At 60.2% G+C, this 24991-nt stretch overlaps 1 protein-coding gene across 4 annotated transcripts in view; it reads left to right on the plus strand.

Annotated features, from left to right (window-relative positions):
- Positions 1-24991, plus strand: part of RAI1 (retinoic acid induced 1) — a 76162-nt gene that overhangs the window by 42476 nt on the left and 8695 nt on the right. The gene's annotated exons all lie outside the window — the stretch shown is intronic.

The following is a 24991-nucleotide window of genomic DNA, read 5'->3' on the forward strand; positions in this document are numbered from 1 at the left end:
TGAGCATCCCTGGGGCACGGTCCCATCCTGCCTCCTGGGTGGTTTGCAGGATGAGGTCCCTGTGGGGAGGGGGTGCTGGGGGCCAGACCCTGCCTGGGCAGGGGAGAAATCCCCATCTGAGTGTGCCAGGGTGAGAAATGGCCCTTAGATGCAAGAAAAGCATCCTTCCTCTGGTGGTTCTCAGGCAGCGTAATAAATGTCAAAAGCCCAGCACACACAAAGGAGGAGACATTTGGCTACTGAGCGCGTTTGTTCCAGGAGCTGATTTACTTTGAAGACTTAAAGGGTTCTCCGATGCTTCCCTCTTCGCTGGTTAACCCTGTTCCTTTGCCAGTTAAACAGAAATGCAGGCGTCATCAATAAAGCCCTTCTGGAGGCTCCGCCGTGGACATTTGGCGTACTGTTCTCTTCCCCACGGAGGTGCCGTGCTGGACATCACTCCCTCTTCCACCGATCCGGTTTAGCTCCTCCATCGGCAGAAGATGGCTGTACCCGTGAGCTTTTGGTGCCATGAGAAAGTGAGGGTCCCCACGAGCGGCAAGGGTTTCCTGGCCAGGCGATGGAGATGCCCAGTGCTCACCTATTCCCTGCCACGCACAGACGAGCCGGGAGCCGTGGTGCCATGGTTGTGCATGGCACGGCGTACGGGCGACTGCGGCTCGGCCAGGAACCAAATTCAGGGCTGTTGCTTTGTGTTGCTGGGTTTTCTTTGCAGGGGAGGTGATGCAAAGCCATGCCGGGAGGTTGGAGCCTGCAGGAAGAGCGAGGATGAAGGAGAATATCCTCGGAGGGCTTCCAGGCTGGGAGAAGGGCACGTTTGGCGGTGAGATGGATGAGGGGGCAGATTTTTGGAGCCAGCAATTCCCTGCAGCACGATGCTCAGTAGCAAGCGCCGGTGTGTGGCGTTGCCGGCAGAGCCAGCAGCCTGCCGATGGGAGTCCTGTTTTTCCGAAAGACAGGGGTTGGCATCGCCCGTTTCACTCCTGTGCAAATCGGCAGCGCCGCCGCTGCTTCTGCTTGGACTGGGGAAGGGGAAATTTGGCCCAGTGGCTCTTCTTCCTCCCGCTTCCCCCAGCAGCCTGGGCCACATATCTGCAAACAGCTGTAAGAAGAGCAGAGATCATTAGCTGGAAGGATCAGATGAGATAGTTTCTTAAAAGGATTGTCTGATTTCTCTATTGATCAGCCTGATTTAAAAGGGGGAGTTGGGTCAGAGGGCATAAATTATCATTGAAGGAGGGGTGAAGGCCTCAAAGGCTGTGCTGCACTTAGCTGCAGTGCTGAGGAATGTGTCTCTCGGTAGGGACGTGCATAGCTGAGCGCCGTGGCTGCCGGCCAAGTTGGGTCTCCTCTACGCTGAACTGGGAACTGAGTCAAGGGAAGTGCATTTAAACTTGGTTAAAGAGCCTGTCTTCGCCAAACTGGTTTCTGCAGCCCCCACCAGTATTGCAGGGGTGGGTGTTTGGGGTCATAGGGTGAAGGGGTGCAGCATGTGGCCCCGCGTGAAGTTTGGGGTGCACTGATGGGTTGGGGGAGCTCTGTGGTCCCGCTGTCTGCAAGTGAGCGAGATCCCCAGGGAGAGGATGCTCTTGCCCCGCAGAGACCTGCGACCTCTCCCTGGCTTTCCCCAGGCTCCCTGTGTGGTCTCCAGCGAGATGTCGAACCACGGGAGGTTTCTGCCTCCCTGGCTATAAAATGAAGCTAATCTGCAACCTGAGGTTGCTGCTTTCCCTGTTCTTGTGATCGCTGCCTGGGGCTCCCGCATCGCCTGCCGACGGAGTCATGGGACTTGCAGCCTTTACTGCGACCCCCCTGGCCCTCCGGCTTATGGGAAGAGGAACGGAAAAACATCCAGACAAAATAAGACACCGTCCCCATTAATTACAGAGGGTCCAGTTTGGGGGGGACACATCACATCGCCCACACCAGCTTGTTCTGCAGCAGCGTGGAACTTTGCAGCACCCATGGAGCTCCCTGGGCAGCCAGGGCTGTAGGAGCATAATTACTATTCACTCAAGGGTGGCACAAGCCAATTACGGCAGCATCGCTGGGCAGCAGCGTACTTGCATCTTTCGGGGTGCAGGGAGCACCCATTTCCCCAGCGGGTCTCGCTATTGCCCTCTTCTTGCTCCTGGAGCTCCATCTCAGCCCCCACTGCCTGAACGTGGCATCTCCCCGAGCTGAGCTTGGCATGAGCCGGTTGGTCCTTCTTGCTGGTTTGGTGCCCAGTGGAGGTTTTGGCTGAAGCAGGAGGGGCTCAAGCCTGGGACGTTGTGAGCGGGTGGGAACCGCAGCCCTGCAAGGTGCATGAAACCCAAGGCCAGCCCTCTGCATCATGCTCCTCCTTTCCTCATCTTCATCCTCATCCTCGTGATGGCGGAGCCTTCTGTGCCCAGGTCAGCGTCTGTCTCTGCCTTCTCCTGGGGTTTGCATCTCACACCTCTGGCTGTGCTGGCCCGGGACAGACCGTGGGGATCTGTGACAGGGTCGTGCCACCCCAGTGGGGCTTAAGCTGGAGCTGGGACAAGCTGGCTGATGAGGAGAAGCTGCAGGAGCAGTTGTGGGATACCACAGCATCCTCCGATCGGGGTTTGTGCCCTTTCCAGCCCCAATGGGGTTTGTTCCCCTTTTATTTCTGGCTGTGCTAAAATAAAACAATGCAAGAAATGTGGTTTCTGGGACATCATCGGGGTGAATAAAAGCAGAGCCGTTCCCGGGGGCTGTGGGCAGACCTGGGGTGCCCCAGCAAGTGCTGGGTCGGGGCGTCTGCTCGGAGCAGCACCGTGGGGAAGAGTGATACAGCCGCATGGATGAATATCCCCAAGCTAGGGACGTGTCCCAAAGGTGGGCTGTGAGCATCCACTCGCCTTTCCCCGGTGCTGCTCTGTGCACCGGCAGTGCCGCCAATGCGGTCGAGGCTGCTGCCTTGCCCCGGTGCTGCCCATCCTCTTGCTCCTGCCCTCCCGTGCACCCCGTCCCCATGCACGGGGGATGTTGGCGATGGATGGCAGCGTGGCAGTTCCCTGTGGCGTGCGACTTGGGGCTGGGAAGAGACAAGTTGTTATCACAGATCACCTCTGCCAGGCAGAGAGCAGGGGACTGGCACCCCAGCCCGGAGCGTTGGCCAGGAGCGGGCAGCGTCGGGCAGAGAGTTTGGATCCGGTGCAAGGGCAAGCCAGGGCACCAGGGGCTTGTGGCAGCCCCACTCTCGCCGAGGAAGCAAGCATCTCTTCCAAGCATCCACGCGGCGTTGACCTCCCAGCACGGCTGCAGTAGAGGCCACTGGCGAGCGGCGGTTGGGCCGGCATTATCCTCGAAATGTCAGCCGAACGCCAGCCCGCCGGTGAGCGCCAGGACGCGGCGGGAGGCAGTGACTCGGCTTGCTGGCATTGGCTACCATTTTAGAGGAAATGTGGAGCGGCGGGTAATTATTTCTCTTTCTTAATTGAAATTTCAGCCTCAGTGGTTTGCGAGAGCGGGCGGGAGAAGGAGCACAGGCGAGCGTGACACGAACACGGGGCTCGTCGTGGGACGAGGGGGAGCGCGAGCGTGCTGAGCCCGTGGGGTGGCAAAGCATCTCATGGCTCATGCGGGGTCCGGCACCGCTGGAAAGGGATTCCCACAGCCGGTGGCATGACCTGCTTATGGTTGCAAAATAAAACCGACCCCCAAAATGCAGAGATTTTAATTTTTTTAGGGGGGAGGATGCTTTATTGTTTCTTTATTCCTCTATTTCTGTTTTGCTTCGGATGGAGGGCCAATTAAATGAAATTACGCGCTGCAGTCTGGCACCCCGCGTCGGCTCGGAGCAATCAGGTGTAACGCAGCATGGCTGATGAGAGCCAATCAAGATGTATAAATGAGGTGTTGACATTCAAACAGCAGGTACCCGCGCCGCCCAGCCGCAGCCACGCTCGCGGGCTGTTGAGCCCGCGCCACGGATTCAGGCACGGGGCTATGACAGGCAGCAGAAAGGCCAGTGCCCGACGGGGCAGCTGGGCTCTGCTTCGGCTCCAAAGCATTTCGTATTAAGCGTGACAGCGGGGACATGCTGAGCAACCCATGCTGGGGGCAGCGGGCACGGGGACGGGTGGTGGGCATCCGTGCTGGGGTCTGTTCGCTGGCAGACCCCATGCCCAGTGCTGATGCATCGATGCATCCCGTGGTCAAGGAGACGCAGCAGCCGCCGAGCCCTTAGCACTGCCCCAGCGTTAGCAGCGAAGCCAAACACTGTTGCTTTGGGGAAACTGAGGCACAGGGCAAGCTGGTGGACAAGGGCCGCAGCGCCAGGGCCTGGCTCAACCCTCTGGGTTTTGTATTTCCATTGCCGGGGTCAGTTTTGTCTCTGCAAATCCCCGGGGCCGAACAGCAGAGGGACGCATCCGTCCCCGCGCAGAGCTCACCGCTGCCCAGGGACCGTGGATGGGGACCTCGCCGTGACCACCGCGCTGGCAGGTGCGGGGCCAGCACCCTCCGACGGTTTGTCGCCGTCGGCTCTCAGGCTTGCCATAGCTGCCGCCGCAGGATGCGGTCCCCTCGCCGGGAGGTGGGGGCCGGGGGGCCGGTGGCGTGGCAGCACCGCACAGATCGGAGGAACTCGGAGGCCGTCCGGGGAGGAGAAAGCAGCTCCGTGGCGAACAACCTCATCAGCGTTTCCTGTCTCACGATGGAGAAATCGCATGTGGTGAGAGGCTCTAAAAATAGGCTCGGCAAACTTTTAACCACATTTGCAGATGTTAAAGGTAAAGCCAGAGCAGTCACAGGGGAGAAAACATCCCCGGCCGTGCCTCCCTGGCATTAACCCTCAGCACCGCCGGCCCTGGCTCAGAGCCGGCGCGGCTACGGGGGAGCTGGATCGGAGGGCAGCAACCCCCGGATGGGCAGCGGGGCCGAGCCGGCGTCTCGCCACGGTCGTTCTCCTCCGCGTCCCCATTAAGCGTGCCGGGAAGGACATTAGGAGCAGGAGCACGTAGCGGCAGGCTCTGTCTAACAGCGCTGCCGCCTGACCCTGATTTGTAGCAGGGCTGAGCGGGGAGGTTTGCTGTAGCGTTACAGCTCTTCCTGTGGTAATAGCCGGCAAGGCGTCACACGCACGGCGCTGCCGGCGGCACGGGAAGGCCGCGGCCACCCGGGGCGGTTGGAGTGGAAAGGAGAAGCCGCCGTAGCTGGGTCGCGGGACGCTTGCTTGCGAGGGGAGAGAGGGGGCACGTGGGGACGCGCGCTCCCGTAGCGCAAGCGGTGTTGCCGCCGGGATTGCTTTTCCCCGTGGCGACGGTGCCGGTGCCCGGCACGGTGACAGGGAGCTGGCTGGATGCCGCCCGTCCCTGTCCCCACCAGCGCCGTGGCTGCGTGTCCAGCAGCTCGCCCTGCACCCTGCAGCGGGTGTGTGCCAGCGGTGCCGCCGTCCCCTCACCGCCTGGCCCTATGTCACATCGCCAGGGCCGGAGTCATCTGGGGACGGTGGCCGGGGCTGCCGGCTCCTCTCCCAGCCGAGGCGTCAGCTCCCTGATGGCACCCAGGGGATGTTGTTGTTTCATCTTCCCAGTCTCCGCCAGGACAAGGGTGACAAAATGTCGGAGGGTGCCAGCCCCACACCTGCCAGTGCGGTGGTCACGGCGAGGTCCCCGTCTGCCACCCCTGCGCCGTGGCCATCTCCACGCGGGGACGGATGCGCCCCTCTGCCGTTCATCCCCAGGGACTTGCAGAGGCAAAACTGACCCCGGCAATGGAATGGAAATACAAAACCTTTAACCTCACAAACCTGAAAGCTTGACTCGGACCATCGGAAAGACGAAAGAGCCGGAGAGAGGGAATGATTAAAGGGAAGAAAACGAGATTCCTCGCGTTACCTTAGCTGCCCGCTGCTTGATGCTGGCAACTTGCAGGCCCTCAGCACCTCTCGCATGCAGCTCAGTGCCGGTGCACAGGAGGGTAGCGTGGCTTTCTCTTCAGGAGAGGGCTCCCTGGGAGGTTTTTAATAGTTGCTGTTTGTGCAGTGGCTGGGGGAATCCATCGCTTTCTGTCTGCCATTGCGTGGCTTCACCTCTCCTCCTGCCTGCAACTGCTGCATCCTCACGGCTGGGTTTGGGGTGATGCTTTGCATCGTCATCAGCCTTTATCTGCAACCCTGGAGAGGAAAACTGCCCCTCAGAGTTTTATTTAGCTTAAAGAAACCCCCAAAACCAACCCTCAAACAGGCGCAAGCTGTGTGGTGCCTTGCAGCTACATGGCCGGGGTGCCGAGGAGCAGCGCTGGTCCCCAGGGGTCTCTGCGGGCGAGAGACGGCCACGTCGGGATCAGTGTTTTGGCAAAAGGCATCACCTTGCTGGTAGGAATAATAACCAGGAGGGGGAGGGGGCCGGGGCAGGCAGACAAGCAAATCCGTTTTATCAGACGCCGCATATTTTATGAAAGCACATTTCAGCTCTTCAGCCTTGGAAAGCTTTTCATACCCTTTAATTTTCTAATAAAAAGGAATTACGTTTGCTGAAAAGCCAGTAACAAGATTCACTGTCATTGTCTTTTGTACAGACCATAATTCCTGGCTTGGGCTCCTGCTTGCAGCCCCGTTGTGTGGTCCTAGGTGTGGGTCTGGCACGCTGGCAGGGGGGCACGGGGGGCCACGGCCAAGCCAGCAGCGGGCAGAGAAGAGCTTTGCCGGTGGGATCTTGCAGCAAGCGCCCGGAGATGGCGGGGACGAAGGCGAGCGCCGCGTTCGGCTGCAACCGCAGCGATGCCTCTTGGCGCCGTGCACCGAATGCGGCTCCCTGCGAAAGCAGCATCTGGTTTCAAGGCGCACTGAGGTGGTTCCCGCTGGCTGTGCACGCTGGTGAGCCGTGCCAGGGCGGCTCTGGCACACCCAGACCTGCAGGGCCTTTCCATAGCCCCTTCCAGGCTGGGAAGGCATTTTGTGATCCCCCCCATAGGGTAGGGATTTGGGCAGGTGCGAAGGACAGGGCGGAGAGGGGAGCGCCGCTTGCTGCACCCCACGCTGCAGCAGGATCTGGATCAGGCCCTGCTGCTGTGCCTCCCCCTGCACCGTTCTGCCCGGTTTTACACCGGCAAGGCAGTGGGGGTTCCCCATTCCCGGCCACCTGACAGTGGAGACGAGAGCTGCCGGTCCTCCTGCCATCCCACCCATCACATCGCCCATCGCAGGTTTTTAGTCCAATGGGGAAATGGTTTTATCCTGGTGGGGAATCGGCACGGCACCATCTGGCACTGATCCCTCCTTTGGGCATAGGTAGCAAATCCGTGCATGTAGGGAGGTGAATCTTCATCGCCTGCTGCTTGCATTAGACGGGGTAAGGCTGGAGCAGGGACCTCGTATCACCCAGCTGGGAACTGCTGGCACCTCCCAAGGACCCAGATGTGCCGGAGCGGCTGCTCCACTCTCTGCCCCGCGCTGGCTCCTCTCCAGGAGCACCAGCTCCTGCCGATGGCCCTGCCGGGACATCCCTCCCTGGCAGCGTCTGGCTGTGGTTGATACAGGGGGGCCAGCCCCAAAACCTCAGGGACTCATGGGCTGGCAGGGAAGGGCAAGCACTGGCACAGGCTTGCTTCCCAACAGCTCCACCTTGGTGAGCGGCATGCAGCTAGCCTGGCAGGTGGGATGGTTCTCAAACCAAAAAACAGGGAATTTAATTGCCCAGTTGTTGTAACTGCGAGCTCAAGAGCGGTGTGAGGTCTTGGCTAGGCTGGTGGCTGGAGAACAGCTTTCCCGGTCTTTGATGGGGATGGGGCAGATCACGGTTACACGTGTTTCGGAGAAACTGGGTGTCTTTGCAGGCGGCTGAGGACAGCGAGCCGGCGTCCCCAAGGTCTCTGCTGGCACTGAGGACCTGGCTGGTAAAGTGGTTTGACTGGGCAGCCGGCGCTTCCCGGTCATCCCCCCTCCACCCCGGGCATCCCTCCTGCAGGGTGCAGGATCCGGCATGCAAACAGCAGCCACAGAACATGAGACCTCAGCAAACCCCGGCTGCCCAGGGCACCCCTGAGATCCTGCAGGCCGTGCCAGCGAGCAAAACGTGCCTGGGTGCCAGCGAGCAGCAACGGTGTGGTACGGTTGGGGCCAGCACCGAGAGCCACCATCTCCTCCCAGCTCCCCCCAAGTCCCCAGCACATTCCAGCAGCGCTTGCGGTGTCGGGAGTCCTTCGCAGGTCTGCTTGCTCCTCGCTTGCCTCTGAGGGCGCATCTTTCTCCGAGCGCTCAAGCCACAGCTCTGCCTTTGCCGCGCGGGCTCCCGGCCGGCTGCCACGTGGCGCCAGAGCCACGATGCCGCAGCCGCCGGCGCTCCGTCTCCCTCCGAGTTGCTCATTTGAAGTTTCAGCTCGCCGGCTGTTTTCATGCAGGGGGGACACAAAACCAGCCCACAAACACCAATAAATATCTTCTACATCCTCCCCCCCTCCAATTCTCGTTTTCATTCTTACTTCCCAGCTGGTTTTGGGGGGGAAACGGGTTTTCAAAGCTTTCCGTAAACGTGTGTAACAATAGGAAGCGTTGCCTTTTAGCCTGCGGCCGGCACAGTTTTAAATGAGGTCCCAGGTAGTCATGGTTACCTCTCCTCTTCAGTAAGAGATGACTTTTATTTCCTGCCTTTTGTATTTGCACATCTCAGATATACATTCTCCTAAACCATAATTGGTATTCACAGATAGATGGGGACGCGGGAGCGAGCCTTCGCAAGAGGGGAAGAGCCAGATGGACACAGGGGGTGTCAAGGTCTCCAAGCCCCCAGACATCAGGAAATCTTAATTTCAAGTCATTTTTCCTCCCCTGGCAAGGGCGGGGAGGCAGACCTGCCTCTCTGCAGCCTCAGGCCTTGTCCTGATCCCACCTCCCTCGCAGCATCCCAGTTGTTAGCCTGGATGCTGCCCTGGGATTCGGGATTCACCCTACCCGTGAGCAGCGGTCCTGCAAGCCTCTCCTTGCGGAAGGGCTTCCCGGCATCCCGCATCCCCTCCTAAGCATCCCTCCATCGTGTGGAGCCGGGAGGGTGGCAGAGGGGCTGCCCTGTGCCCCCCCGGCCCCGAGCAGGGTCTTGACCTCATGGGTACTGGAGGGACCAACCCTACACCCTTTGATTTTTGGAGGCGAGGAGGGAAAGCAGAGCGGCAGGGCCGTACGCTCGCAACGGGCACGGCCCGGGGAGCGGGCGCGGGAGGGAGAAGCGCTCGGCAATGATTGATGAAAGATCATAGCCTCATTCCACAGGATCATTGCTCAGAGTGTGGGCAAAGCTGCGCGTCCCAGGGGGACCATCGCCGGGATGCGTGCAAGCCTGTGTTTCAGGGCAGAGGGGATGGAAAGCCACATATTTTATGCCTCTCTCTTTTTTTTTTTTTTTTCCTCTCTCTCTCTAAAGCACCAGGAAAACAAAAACCCAAGCTGTCTAATCAGAGACAAGCAGATTCCACCCACTTCCTTGGAAAACTTGCATTTGCTAGGAAATCATCTAGCTGCATTTACAGCAAGCAGAGTGCCCCAGCGGTAGCTCGTGCCTTTCTGGCAGGATGATAACCAGCGCTGAACAATTATTGCGCTGGAGCGGGAGCAGCAGACATATTGGCTTTTCTCAGCCAGCAGGAAAGAATTTGCAAAACTAAGCAGGCGACTGGAGCAGCTCGGATTTGCAGCGTTGGATGCGCGGTGCCGGGGATTCGCAGCTCACCAGATTTGCTGGTGGCAGCATATCAGGGACTTGCACACCGCATGCACCTGGGCTCCTATTTACATTTTTTTTTTTTGCAAGGGAAGGGCCCGGTTTTGCTGCCTGGAAAATGCCTCCAGTTGCCAGCTCCCCCCTGCAGACACTCAGCCCCTCAGGTGTGCGCTAGGGCCGGTGGGGAGAAGTTGTCTGCTGCTTTATTTTTTTTTTCCCCCTTTAATGAGAAAAATGTGTTCTTGTCAAGGAGGTTGTCCTTAAAAAATACAGCACTGGGAAGAAAGGCAGCCGGCTCCATGACATTTACCTCTGCGGGGCCACGATTGATGTGCAGCACCCGGGAGCTTGCCCTCTGCCACCCCGGCTGCCCGCAGCATCGCTGGGAGGAGCGGGGTCAGTCCTGGGATTCCCAGGGGAAACCCTCCTGGGGCGCAACCCCAAATCCCCACTCAGGGCAAAGCTCCTTTGCTGGGTTTTAACTCCAGGCAGGGATGTATGGGATTGCTGGAGCGACTTCCATCCCGCAGAGGTTTTTGGTCCTTCCCTGGGCAAAACTCCCCCTGATTGTAGGTCCCACGTCCGCCCTCGGCTGCTGCACGGGCTGGGCATGGGGAAAGCAAAGAAATCGCTTCTCTACAGCCTTGTCGGGTTGGGAGCTGGGGTCTGGCCCCGTTCCCTTCTGCCCACTCACAGCAATCCCCTTCCCAGCTGGAGCATTTCCAAACGGGATGCTCCAATGCCAAAAAGTGGCAAGGCAGGGTTTTGACATGGATTTGAACCCTGTTCCCACCATGGGTGCCATTTGGCAAGGACAACGGGGCAGAGCCTGGCCCGGGATATGCTACCCAGCCCCGCTCTGGGTGCAAACTGCACATCAGTTGCAACAGCACTGATGGAGACTCCAGTATATTAGCAGCATTAATTAAGTTACAAAAATTATGCATGTTATCAGTTATGAGACGACCTTTCATAAACTCAGTTATTAAAGCAATAAAGCATGACCCGCTGGTCCTAACCAGTTTAATGGCTGGCTAAGAGTGCGGTTTTTCACATAATACTTTTAGCAGGTCATTAGCTGAGCAATAAGATAACATGGAGAGCCTAAGTGATGTGCACGAATGGCAGCAGACACATCGCTCGATGGGGGGACGCAGGGCTGGGGGTCACCCGTCCTCCCGCACCACTTTCACGGGTGTGCACGGGCTCCAGTGGTGGCTGCAGTGGGTGACGGTGATGTGGCGGTTGCTGCCGGGGCTGCTCCCAGTCTGGCCGTGCCGTACCAAAATCCCAGCATTGTAGAGCAAAGCCATCCCTGGGCAGGTTTGGGGCTGGGGCTGGTTTCTCTGCAGCCCCGGTATCGCTGGCCAAGCCCACGCCGCAGACGGGAGATGGGATTTTGTGACGTGGCCACCCAGGGGCTCCCAGCTGCGGCACTGGTGCTGCTGTAAGATGGAAGACCCCGACCTTCCACGGGCTTGGGAAAGGGATGGAGGGGCCTGGGTTCCCCCCACCCGGTGTACGGATGGTGCCGGTCTCGGTGTACAGATGGTGTAGGTCTCTCCGGGCTGAGACCCCAATTCGAGGGTGTCTGGGTTGGTCCCTGCGTCCCCGCCATGCCCACCGCAGCACCCGTGAGGATGTGTCACGCGTCCAGAACCACCTGGAAGAAGCCGCCGAGCCCTGGCCGCCAGGTCCCGCTCCCTCCACACGCCGTTACCGTTGCCGAGCGCATCCCAGCTGGGTGGCGATGCCCTTCCTACCAGTGGCCATGCCGCGGTACCCGGACCCGCCGAGAGCCACACCGCGCCGCTGGCACCCCCAGCACCCCCAAAGCGCCTTTCCCGGTCCCTGCCAGCCGTTTCCAAGCACTGACCCTCTCCATAAACAAAGGAGAGGGAGAGGGAGGGTGGCTGGCATGTTAATATACTCTCCCCCCCTCTTTTCCTCCCTTCATCCCTCTGGGAAAGGCCTTTGCAGATATAAGCAAACCTTGATTAAAAGCTGCCTGACAGGCAACGGCAGCAGCAAGCAGCAGGCAAGGAAGCTCTCCAAGTCCAAAGGGAGCTGCTTCTGCTGCTGCCGCTGCTGCCTCCATTCTCAGATGTCCCTGATCCTTTAATCAATCACAGCCGCGGAAGAGAAGAGCAAACACCCGTGCCGGGGCAGAGGTATGTGCATGCATTCGTTCCAGCCGCAGCCGAGGCAGCAGGGCGGCCGCACGCCTTCGGCTGAAGGCACGGAGCCGTCCCCGAGCTTGGATCTGCCCTTTCATCTCCTGGAGACAGCAGGGGCTGTGTCTCCGCTGCTCCCTCTGATGTCCCCACGGGACCCGGCACGGAGGATGGTACCCACGGGGTGCGGGCAGCAGGATAGGTGCAGGCAGCAGGATGGGTGCAGGCAGCGGGGTGGGTGCAGGCAGCATCTTGTCCGCATCTGCCCCCCTCCCTGGGTGCTTTGGTGCAAAATGCATCCCCGGGAGGGGAGGATGCTCCCAGCTCCCATCCCATGGGCTGTGCCACACCGGCGCTGACGTGCCTGGGTAGCAGCGAGCGGGGAAAAACGGGGTGTTTGCAGATGTGGTACCCTGCCGGGGAGCTGCCAGGATAGGGACGGCCGCAGGGCACCAGCCTGGGCATTGAATTTAACGCAGGGCTGGCCAAAACCCAGCCGTCCTTCGACGGCAAACCGTGGCTGGGCACGTGGTGCTGCGGCCACGGCTCCCAGCGCCGCAGCCCTGGGGACGGCCCCGGCGAGGAGCAGAGCCCAGTCCTGGGCTGCGTGGGGATGGCGAGGGGTCCGCTTCAGCCCCAAACCGTCGGTGTGTGGAGAAACACCCTCCCCCGGGATGATTTGTCACCAAGTCCCGTGTGTCACCGCAGGGCTCGCTCCCTGGCGAGGCTGGAGATGGAGGCGGAAGGAAGGGAAAAAACCCGCGACGTTTTAATAAAACCTGGCAAATTCCTCTCTTTCCTACTGTGCTTCCCCAGCTCGCGTGCGGCGGCGGGGGCTCTGCCTGCGCGAGGCCGGCAGGGGCAGGCAGGGACTGCGATTTCCTTGCTTATTTTTGCTGTTGCTTATTTTTAGCGCCGCGTCTTAATATATTGTGACAGTGCCCTGGGACGTACTGCGCCTCCGGTCGTATGAGAAGGTGTCTGGGGCAGAGCCGCTTGACGCCGCAAACGAGTTTTAGCCAATCGCCGGCATGGCGCTGGCTAACGAGGCACCCACCGCTAACGGGGGGCCCCGGGGGGGGGGGGGGGGGCAGGGGGGAGTGGCAGGGCTGAACCGGTGCACCGAATTTGTTGGGGCTCTGCTGGGAGGGACTTGCTCTTGGGGGAGTCTTGGGTTTTAAAGCCTTTTTATGTTTTTTAATAAGGCGGTTCTGGTAATGACGGGCTGATCGCTGGCAGCTGCCGCGGCGGCTGAGCCCGTGCCTGGTGGGAGCGGTGTCTTCGGTCGGGGCCGCGGTGGAGAGCGGGTGCCCACACGGTCGGGGACATCCAGGGGTTTGGTGTTTCGAGCAGGGGACCTTGTGGGTACCGGGGGATGCCGGAGCTGCGCTGGCCTCAATCTCCCTTCCTGGACCTGCTTTTTGGGAAGGCTTGAATGGTTTCCATGCCAAGACGTGCCGTGCTGTTGTGTTTTTGGACCTGCAAGCGGTTTTTATCGCAGAGGGGCAGCCAGCAGAGACATGGGGACATCGGGATCTTGCCAGGACCCAGGTGGGAGCTCACCAAGCCGGAGGTCGCCAGCACCGGCTCAGCCACGGGTGTAAATCCGGTGGGGACCCCCTGGTTGGGGGAGAGCCGGGCGCATCGTGGCACTGGTTTTGGCAGCAGGCATCTGCACACGGGTGCTGCCTGCCCCCAAGCCCATTAGTAACGGATCTTTGTGGAATAACCCTCCTCATTAAGGCGAGCTACCCTGTGTGTCAAAGCCGCTTTATAAAGAAATTATACTCGGCTCCGGCCAGGCTGTGCATATGTAAATGGGGCGATGCACAAGCCCTGATTGAGACATCACGGGGCAGCTCAGCCCGGGACCCTCGGGAATCCCCAATCCTGGGGGGGGAGCAGGGGGTTCTGGAGGAGCCAGAGGGTGCCAGCGGTGGGGGACGTGTCCCAGCCACCTCCTGGGGTCCAGCAGCCCCTGTGTCCACTCGGGGTCTTGGCAGGAGCCACGGAGCTGTTTAGGGCTGGGATGTCTCCGGGTGTCGGAGGCTCCAGCATCCCAGCTCCAGCCCCCACGTCCTCCCTGCTTCAAGTTGTTCCGACAGCATCGCGATGTGGCTCCTGCCCTCTGCGCCGCGGCACCTCTCTTGATTTGGGGGAGCAGAGGGGGAATCCCCTCTCATCCATCCTCCCCCCGCCCCAGTGTTATCAGGACATCACCGTATGCCCAGCACTGGTAGCAGAGGTGTGGGGTCCTGCTCTGTTCCCCGCCTCGTGCCTGACCTGAAGCCCTGCTAAGCTGGGATGAAATCCTCCTGATCACACATATCTGGTGTGTTGGGATGCTCCACACACATATCTGGGATGTTGGGATGCTCCAGGGTTTGGGAGAAGCTGGAAAGAGGTGCTGGAGCTGAAGCCATCCCAAGCACTGGGCAGCTTTGAAGCCCTTCAAGGGACATTGAGGGACACCAAGGGATGCCGAAGGACACCGAGGGACGCCGAGGTCCCTCGCACGGTGCCAGCGCTGGTGCTCACTGCTGCTTTCCGAGAAGGAGAGCTCAGGCCCAGAGCGGACACGGCAACACCAGCGCCCCTGGATCTGGCCACAGCATCCCCACGTGCTGGGGCATCTGCACCTCTTTGTACAAACACGGCAGCAGCAAACATGGGAAATAAGACCCTTCTTTTTTTTGGCAGCGTGTTGCTAATCAGCACGACCCAGCGCGCACCGCCGCGGGCGCGCGGCTCGCTGCTATTTAAGGAGCCTACTTGAAATACACCTGCAAGAGGGGAGAGGAGCGCCAGCAAGTAAATAACCCAGCAACCCGCCAGAATAAAAACACCGGCGGGGGCGCGCGGGCAGAATGAGAAGAGATGCAGTGATTTAAGGAAAAAAAAAAAAAAAGGAGAAAAATGAACTGCAATCTGGCAACTGAGGGGCTCGGTCCCAATCGCGCCCTGGTTTTCCACAGGGATGCTCCGTGGTCCCGGTTCTTGGCGGGGAGACCCCATCCCAATGGCTGTGGTGGGGTGTCTCACCCACGTCCCCGGCATGGGCAGGGGCATGGATGGAGCCCCCCGCCTGCCTCCCCACTCGGCGTGTTTACCATGCACTGCCGTTCAGCTCCTGCCTTTTCCCCCCCCTCTCTCTCCCCTCCTTTCCTGAAACATTATAAATCAAACAGCTTAAAATGTAAAGCATCAAAAATTCTAAAACCTTCATCTATTATTAACTGTGACAGTAAATTCCACCTCTGAATGTTTCACATAGCAACTGTTACCAGGACTCGGCATCCGAAGCTGATGTTCCAGCAACTTTCCATCATGCCGCAGCCGCTCCGGCGATGCCGAGAGCGGCCTGGTGCGACGTTCTGCCGCTCCTGATGCTTTTCCATGGGACCGGGATGCCAGCAGAGAAACCCAGCTTGGACTTAGTGAGGGCAGCCCAGCCGCGCTGCTGGGATAGGAAGGAAGCTCAGTGCCTTTGTGTTGGGGTCCGGGAGCCGGTGGTGGGGGTCCGGGAGCCGGTGGTGGGGGTCCCCCATTATGGCCCTACCTCCGTGATGGTCGTGTAACCCCCCAGACTTCATTACTTTCACCATCACATTATGGAAGACCGTAAATAACGAGGATGGGAATGGGGTAATTAAAATAAATGAATAGAGAGATGTTTTTGCAGGGTACAGTGGTTGCTTTTCTACCGCCGCTTCGCCCCGGTGCTGGCTGTAGCTGTGCCCCCCCGGGTGGTGACCCCCACCCCGGCACGGGCAGTGGGTCTCGCTGCTCTGAGCATCGGGCTTGTGGTGAGCTCGTGGTGTGCCGGGTGCCCGTGGGGACCGGGAGCCGGGTGTTCACCGCCGGTGCTTGTTCGCCTTCCCCGTGCGGCATCGTGGCTGCGCTCTGTGTTGTGCCCCCTGCCCGGAGGCCGGGATGGCTCTGGCTGCTGCCGGCTCACGTGGAGCTGGCTTGGGGTAGTTTGGGTTGGATTTGGGTGCATGGCAGCACCAGGAGCCTGGTTGGAGGCAGGGAGAGCCATAGCTCTGCAGCCCGGCGGGATGCTGAGCCTGGTCCGGCGACAGCCCGACTGGCACACTGGCATCCCCAGTACCGTGCCGTGACTGCGGCCAGGCTCGCACCCACATCCCCAAGCACCCAAAACCACCCAAACCCCCTTGGCAGCACCTACCAAGCCATGCCCTGTACCCCAGTGCCCCAGCGCAGGCATCCCTGCCTCGCCGTCGCCCCGGCAGTGCCACCTTCCCGAAAATCCCGGTGGCTGCCGACGTGCCACTGGGATCTCTGCCGTGCTGTGCCATGCCGGCTGTGGAGTTGGGCGGCAGCGGCTGCTCCACTGCCTCCCCGGGGACAGGCAGCAATTTTCCTGCTCTGAAGAAGCTTGTGAAGGTTTGAGTGAATCTGGGAAGCAAATCTAATTGGCAACCTGGTAATTCCTCGGGGGGACATGTACTTTGGTCATATCTAAGTACATTCCAGCCAGTGTTTAAGACACGCTGAATCCAAACTTGGACAGTCGAATACCAGCAGCTCTAAGCTCCTTATCTATTTCAGGCAGATTAACTCCTTAATCATCCCTTTTGGAAGTTCCCTGCCCCAAATTCCTCTACCCTCCCCCCCTCCGATTTTTCAGCAGGAACAAAAGGAGCAGATTTTGTAGGGTGCGAAAGGTTGGGATGGCGCCCGCAGTGATTGACAGAGTCAATAACCGGGAACCAGGAGAAGGCCTTTGGAAATCTGCTTCCCCAGTTCACCTGCCCCAGTATTTGTCTTCGGGATTTGGAGACAAGGAATGTGTAATACCGAAATAATTTATCGCACGACGTCGAACCTTGATTTAATTTTTTCAACCCCTTTTTATTCTATTTTTTTTTTACCTTGATATATTTTTTTTCAACCCCCTTTTATTCTTTTTTTTTTTTTTCTTTTTCCCAGGGGATTCCTGCTCAGCATCCCCTAGCAGAGGTCCAGCCGCTGGTACCAGCTCCCACCGTGCTGGCTGGGGAGACGTGCCGCTCCGCAGCCCCCAGCCCCACTCGTGGCAAGGGGATGCTCATTTTTCCTCCTCTCTTCCCCACCCTGGCAGGCAGAGGAGGCCGTGCCGAGCCGCCGGGACGCAGCCGGTGCTGGCCACTGTCACTCAGGGGAGTGTCGGAGCATTACGCTTCATTACCGAGCTGTCTGCTGCTGGCGGGAGATGACTTAGAGGGCAGAGCCTGGCAGCGGCACAGCCGAATTCATCTCCGGCGGACAGACCTGTCTGCAGGCAGACACCAAAGCGTGGCATCCATGGGGCACCCGTGACCAGGGTGGGGGGAATTGCCGTGCTGGCAGTGGGGAGCCGGTGGTCGGTGGTTCTCCGGCTTGGGTGGTGCAATTTGGCATGGCGGAGCGGCTGCCCCAAAAGCAAAGGCGGGAGGTGCCGCAAAAGTGGATGGTGAGAAGGCAAAGGGGGGACGGGGTAATGCCGTCCGTAACTGGGGGTCTCGGTGAGGGGGTCTCAACAGGACTGGGACCACCAGTAAAATATGGGCATAAATGTCCCTGTGTGCCTGCCAGCCACGAGGGGACATGGTGGGGACCTGGGGGCACCGGTGGCAAAGCCCCATCACCTCCCGGAGAGGGACTGGGAGCATGGGAGGGGGACAGGGTGCAGCCGGGGGATTGGGTCCACCCTTTGCCCATCCTGCAGCAGCCAAGTGCCTCCCGGTTTTGGCCGCCGCAGCGTGAATTTGCTGAGTTTTCCCAGTAGAAAAAATGGCTGCGGACAGGGCAGAACCCGACCCACCAAAGCTGGAGGCGATGGACCCAGCGGCATGTTCGGGAGAGCTGGAAATGTCTTGGGGGTGATGACCACCCATCACCCTCTGGGGTCTCCAGTCCTGCTGGGGATGGAGACAACCGCCAAGGGAGGAGGACTGGGACCCTGGCACAGAGCTGGGGCACAAGCCCGCTCCGTCCCCATGCTCCTGGGCTGGCGTTTCCCAGCCCGGCAGTGCTGGCCGGGGATGGGACCAACACTGTGCACAAACCTGGGCCACCCCAGAGATGGGGAAACTGAGGCACAGCTGGAGAGCGGTCCCGTCCCATCCCATCCCAGATGGGTTCCCAATGTGGGGTGCAGGTCAGCTCCGAGCTGCGGTGCTGGGCAGGTGCCAGGTCCTGCTGCCAGGTTTGGCACGGTTTTGCCAAGCCGGAGGGCTCGGTGGGTGCCTGTGGGCCAGCGCAGGGTAGGGACTATGAACCATCCCCATCGCATTCCCCAGGGAGCAAGCACAGCCTCGCACGTTCAACTGCATCCGCTTGCAGCAGCCGTGAGCAGCCAGCTCATGAGACAGCCACGTGCCGAGCGGATCCAGGACCGGGACGAGGATCCATTTGCTCTCCCCATCCTTGGGAAAGCCTTTATTTGCTTTTATATTTGCTGCAAGCAGCATGAAACCCATGGGGCCGGGACTGCAGCCGGCTGCATCCTCAGCATCACCAAGGAGGATGCCATGGGGCACCGCGCTTTCCTTGCCTAGCAAGGGGGGGTCCGGCAACATCTCGGGGGTCCGGCACTCGCTTTCCTGCCGGTAACAAACCAGCATCTTGTTTATATAGTTTCAGCAAAACAGCTTGTCCGACGGCTGTGCCAATGAGCGAGCGGTTGGGAGGCCGCTCCGCGGGGAGGGTCTCGCCAGCGATTTGCATACGAGCGGCGCATGAAATATTGCAAGCAATCAGCCGGTGTTGGCCCTGGGCAGCACAGCCGACGGGCCGCAGCCGGAGAGCGCAGAGCAGCGCTTCATCACCGGCGGCGATTGCCGGCATCGGTCCGGTTGCTCTGCTCCCTGCAGCTTTCCTTGCAGGGATGCGGTTTCTATCTAGCTTCAAGGGGAAACTGAGGCAGGGGGCAAAATGGGGTGCGGGAGAAGGAAGGGGGGGTAATATTAGCGGTCACAGTCATGATTGGAAGGGTTAATTATTATTAGAATTGAAGTGAGTCAGGCCGGGAGCACGGGGGGAGGGAGGAAGGAAGGGAGGAAGGAAGAAAGATCCTGACCCATCAGGCAGAAAATGAGTAAAGAAGAAAAATGGGAGCGTGCCGAGACCCGACCAGGCTGTCGCTTCACGCCGGCACCGTGCCGGCACCGTGCTGCTCGCTTGTTTTGAGGCTGGAGGGTTGGCTGAAGGTCACCATGGTGGCGAGCGGCTGCCCCACGGCCGCGGTTGTGCCCGTCGGTGCTCCCGGCACGGGCTCGCTTTGCCCGTCCTTGCCGCTGTCTGCCCGCGCCGGCAGCTGCAGGCAGGTCTGCAGCAGGATTTAGGTGCAGAGGCTGGGAGAGCCGGGTCCCTCCTTAACCTCAGCCATATTTCCAGCCTCATGACGGGCTTGTTTTCCTCTCCCCGCCAGCGCCTCAAGGTTGATGTCAATCCCCTCGCTGGGGAGCGAAAACACGCGACGCCCTCCCTCCATGTTACGTCCGGCGATGAATTTTGCTTCGGAGCGTGCTTCCCTGCCGGAGAGGGAATTTGCTCAGGAAGGCTCAGGCTGAGCATCTGCTTTGCAGTGAGCCACCAGCCTTTTTCTTCCCTTTTTGTTTCTTTTTTTCTTTTTTCCTTTCTTTTTTCTTTTTGCCTTTTTGCCTTTTTTTCTCATTCCTTTTTCCTTGTTTTTTTCTTTTTTCTCTTTTTTCTTTTCCTTTTTTCTTTTTTCCTTTTTTCTTTTTTCTTTTTCCCTTTTTCTTTTTTCTTTTTCCTTTTTTCTTTTTTCCTTTTTTCTTTTTTCTTTCTTCCTTTTTTCTTTTTCCCTTTTTTCTTTTTCCCTTTTTCTTTTTTCTTGTTTTTTTTCCCTTTTTTTCCCCCTTTTTTCTTTCCTCCTTTCCTTTTCAAATCCTTCCTTGCCAGCTGGCGTTTTCCAGCAGCAAGAAGCAACAACACCAACTTGCTCCAGCTCTCATAGCCTCCCCCATCCTCCCCAGCCCAACCCTCTGCCAACCTCCCAGCCCTGACATCAGGGACCCAGCCCCCCAACCCACCCCCAAAATAAAGGAGGAAAAACCAAGGGGAGAGAGGATGGAGCTGGCGGATGAGCCGGATTTCCATGCGAGGGGATAAGGTTGGGGAGGCCACGGGCTTCCCCTGGCAAGCGACGGAGAAACCAGGGCCAGCAGAAACGTTGAGTCATGAGTGCGGTTCGCAGGCGATGTTTTTTTTCCCCAAGTAAAATTCCTTGCTGGGGAGGAGCAGAGCTGGAGGGCGGGGGGGGGGGGGGGGGGCAGGAATGAAGGACTGTGCCCCCCAAATGAGGCATTGAGCTGTTGATGGGGATGAACCCCATTGCGATGGGAATTCCCTGGGCAGGTCTGGGGGGGTTTGGAGAGGAGGGGGGGGGACCTGCCCAGGGAATTCCCCAGCAGCTGGATGGGAGGAGCAGCACGATCTGGGGGGGCTGCAGAAGATGGGGACCCCATCCCTCCTCCTCCTCCTCGCTACCCGCATCCGCCCACCCTCGCGCAATGGGCGGCGCAGCCCCAGCTCCATTTATCATCATCTGCGGGCAAGTGAAGTGTGCAGGGAACAGCTGCTCCGGTCGGCTGAGCGCCGAAATCGGGGCGCGGGGAGGGGGGGACGACGATGATGACGATGACGACAACGCAGTGATGGGGGGGAAGCGGGGGGCTGGGGTCTGCCTCTGTGGGTACCATCCCACCCCCTCCGCCCCAGTCGCTGCACTGGGATGGAGCGTTGGCGTTGCGGGAGATGGTGGTGATGATGGGGGGGGGGGGGTGTTAATGGGGTGCACTGGAGAGAGGGGGTATTAAAGGGGTTCGTTGGGAAAAGGGTGCATTAAAGGGGTTCATTGGAGAAGGGGTGAATTAGCGGGGTGCGCTGGAGAAAGGGTGCATTAACGGGGGGCATTAGAGGGTGCATTGAAGGGGGGGTGCATTGACGGGGGGGTGCCCAACCCCTTGGAACTGGGTGCCATCACCCACTGCCGGGCACCGCAAGGATGTCTGTGGGGTGCTGGGACAGACGGACGGTGGCAGCTTCACAACTGCCTGGAGGGTTTGACCCTGCCCTGGGAGAGTCCTGTGGGTCCCTCCGCACTGCTGGGGGGGTCCGTCTGTCTGTCCGTCCCCCCCAGTTCCTCTCATTCCCAGCTCCTGTGGCAGGATGCCTTTTCCCGGGCTGTCCCATACACCCCAACCACCCCCCCTCCCCTCCCCGCAACCTCCCCTTTTCTCTCCTCCCTTAATAATCAAATTCTCCGGAGCAGTTTGCGGTGTGGCAGCCGGCCAGAAAGGGTTTCTTTAAACTCCACCAGCTCACAATTAAACAAATCCAAGGCTGACGCTCCTTGATAGGCGCTTATTCCCCCCCCCCCCCCCGCCCCGAGAACCACCAAAGGAGGCTGGGGGGGGGGGGTGTCCTACCCCTTCGCTCCCCCCACTGATGCCGCCTCACCATGTGGGGCTGCACCCATGGGTGGGTGGGGGGAGAGGGCTGGGGGGGGATTTGGTGCAGTGGTTTTGGGATGGGGAGCCGGTGGCGAGGGGGGGGGTGTCCACGGTGCCAGCTCTGCTCTGATGGCGAAGCATCCCCTTGCGAGAGCGCGCTGCTATTTTTAGACATTGAGTCCTTGTTGATGGCGCAGCAGCAAAGGCGAGGGAGCAGCCGGGCTGGGGGGGGTGCTGGATCCGGCCCCGTGGGATGAGCAGCAGCTGGGAAGCGAGGCTGGGGTCCGGGGGGGGGGGCCGGGAGATGCCCACTGCCCCCCCCCAGGGTTGAGGCGTTGGGGGTGTCTTGGGTGCTTACCGAGGGTGCCCTGCCATGGAGAGTCCTGGGCTGCTTTCAGAGGGTTCCGGATCCGGCCCTGCCGTGTCCCTGCCAGCCAAGGGGGAAGGGGGAGGGAAGGGGAAAAAGCAAGGAAAGAAGGAGGGATGGAGTGGGGGGGGGGGGGGAGGAAAATAACACCAAACCCAGCCACGCAGCACAAATCCTCCCGAGCAGCAGGCAGGCTGCGAGCCACCCTGCAAGCGGGCATCTGCAGGGACGGGGTTGCGCTGGCCTGGCGGTGCCACGCGGTGCCCCGGCTTGGCTCCCGGCATCAACCCCAGGCACCGCATCAGCCCCGGGCACCGCATCAGCCCCATGCGCTGCAGCATGGCCTCGTGCACCGCGGCATGGTCCCGGGTCATGCACCGGTGCTGGGAGGTGCAGCGGGTCCTTGCGTATCTCCGAAGGGTGACGGATGCTCCGGGGTGGCCGTAGCCAGAGGCGAGCGCAGCTCTATGCATTACGGGGACGGGGTCGCACTGGCTTTGGGCACCACGATGGCCCCGAGTCCCTGCCTTCTCCGACGGATGCCCTGCAGACCCCTTCCCAGGGACCCAAACCGTGAGCCCCGGCTGCAGCTGCGGTGGCTTTGCCGGACCACCGAAGGCAGGCGTCCGGCTGCAGCTGTACGCCGACAGCCCCGTATCGATTCCCATCGCGGGGGCAGCAGGAGCCGGGCTGGAAACTTCTTTGCAGCCAGGATAGCACGTCGGGCAGGGACGTGGCGGGGGGAGCAAGTGTGTAGGGCCCCCGGGATGCGGCTGCGGCTGCCTCCCCCTCCCGGGAAGGGCCGTAACCTTGCTGCTGTCGACAGCTTGATTTGATGCCATTAAAGCGTTTGCTCGGAAACAGCCTACATCAGGCGGCAACATCTGTTAAGGCCCTTCTCCGGCAAAACTGCGGCAGAGCCGAGGGCAGAGCTGACCTCCAGCTCTGCCGACAGGTCCGGGTGCTGTTGGCGATGAGTGTGTCCCCCCCCGGCCCCAAACGGCAGCATCCGACCCCCGACAGAGCCCAATTCCCGGGTGGTCTGCGGGGAGATGGGGCTGTGGCTCTGGGCACAGCACCTCTCTCGGTACAGGATTTCGGCTCATCTCAGATGGGGAAGCAATGGGCAGCCCCAGCTCCATCTCCTGCCTGGTGGGCCTCATCCAGCTCCTCATAGCGTGACCCCTGTAAGAAGACGCCCAGGGGTGCAGGATGAGCCCCAGGCCTTGCCAGGCACTGGGACGTGGCCTCGGCTGGCTGTCCCCAGCCGGGGGTTATCCTTAGAGGCATGACCATGGCCTGATCCTGCCCGAGGGCATCCTCCCACCCACACACACGGCTTGTGTGCACGGCGCTGCAGACCCCACTGCATGCACGCCCTGCACGCACATACGCCCTGTGGGCACGGACCCCCTGCAAGTGTGCAAACCCCGTATGCACGCACAGCCTGCACGCGTGCACAGCCTGCACATCTGCTACCTCCGTGCATCCCCGCCTCTGCGTGCCGGCGAGCGACCCGTCCCCTTGCACCGGGTGCTTTTGCTCAGGCTGGCATTGCCCCAGCTGTTTGGAAAATTAACTATAATTAATTAATAACAATAATTAATAATAAAAGCGAAAGGGGGGAAAAAAGCTCCCCTTAAAGCACCAGCCCAGCGTCTCCTCAAGCCAATTTCATTTTTCAAACCTGCTTCCATGTGGAGTGTGAGGGGCCCTTTTCTCCCTTTAATTTTCTCGCCGCTGCCCGGGGCTGTCCCAGAGGCCTGGCTTTGATTTTGCTGCCTTTGTTCCGGCAGCCCCGGCACAGGACAGGGCAGCACCGCGCCCGTGCGCAGTAGGGGCTTTTGTGCCGGCCTTACCGGATTTTTAATTGACCCGTCTTTTCCCTGGGATCTGGGCTTTAACCACATCCAGTTGCCCGTGCAGACTGCGAGATGCAGCTGCGATACAGAGGAGCGACATGGAAAGCATCCAAAAAGGGGATGGAGGGGATGGGGTGCTGGGCTGCTGTGGGTGGCACCGAGCCCGGCTCCGGTGGTGCCAAAGGGCACCATGTGATCGGTGCATCCCCGAGCTGCCGGCGGTTATGGAAATATAATTAAATAAAGACCCATCTGTGTGTACACAGACCCCGAAAAGGTGCTGAGACATTACCGGTGTCCACAGGGCGCTGCGAGAAAACGAGGCCAAGCTGGGACCGATGAAGCCAGCGGTGCAGTTTGTGCGGCTACGGCAGAGCCACCGACAAAGGGACCGTCCGGAGCCACGCGCCGTTTGGCACGTTGTGGCGGTGACATGAGGGTGGCATGGGGACACGCACACGTCCCCATCCCGGTTTAGGGCTGCCTGGCGTGGCTGGCACCGTGGGGAGATGTGCCTGGGAGCGGAGCTAGGCTGGGCTCTGCCGGCAGGTGCCGGGTGCCACACGTTGCCAGCACCTTGTCCCCTCCCCTCGTTACGCTCGTTGCCTTAATGAAGGCAGAGGGGACAGCACTGGGGTCACTGCCGCGGCACGGTGCCAAGGGAGCAGCACCGGGGAAGTCCCCGGGGAGCTGCAGACTCTTGTGGGGCTGCCCTAACCCGGGCTCCCAAATCTCAAGCCGCTGCCAAAACAGACTCGTGTTCACTCCAGCGCCTCCGACCCACTGGTGCTGGGGACGGGCAGGATATGGCCCCCCCCCACCTCCACCGAGCCCTTCATTAGCCCCCACAAGCCACTCGGCTGCCTCTGAGATCAAACCGGTGACCCGGGTGCTTCCCTGCACCCAACGCAAGCTGGGCTAGGAAATGGGGAGGTTTAATGACGACGGTGGCGAGGCGCTCAGCTAATAGATGTCTGCTGGCGGGAGCAGACAGCTTCCAGATGGTATCGCACCGGGGCAGGGGGGATCGGCTGGGGCCGGGGGGGCTGCGGGAGGCAGCAGCAGGCAGAGCCGGGCAGAGCCAGCAAGTTGAAATGACTTTTTTTTCAGCCCTCCACACTGCTGCTTCCAGTAATTAGCCCAATAATTAAAAAGAATGGTGATAAGCAGGGTGTTCGGAGGGGCTCGCAGGATCCCAGCATCCCCGGGGAGGGCGTGCGAGGAGGAGGCGGGTAAGTGATTTGCAGAGGCGAGGGGCAGCGGGCGCGTGAAATGCAGAACACCGGGGCTGGGGGACCCCAACATGGTGCAGGGGGGTCGCTGCGCCCCGCGGGGCGGGCAGGGAGAAGGTTTGTTTGCCCTGCAAAGCCGGGGTAGGCAACAGAGATGGGGAAAGCTCCCAGCAGCAAGGTCAGGAGGGCTGGCTGGGTGCACGGCAGGCAGGGAGGAGCAAGCTGGACCC

This window comes from Accipiter gentilis, chromosome 33 (assembly GCF_929443795.1).
Source record: "Accipiter gentilis chromosome 33, bAccGen1.1, whole genome shotgun sequence".
In the NCBI taxonomy this organism is placed as follows: domain Eukaryota; kingdom Metazoa; phylum Chordata; class Aves; order Accipitriformes; family Accipitridae; genus Astur; species Astur gentilis.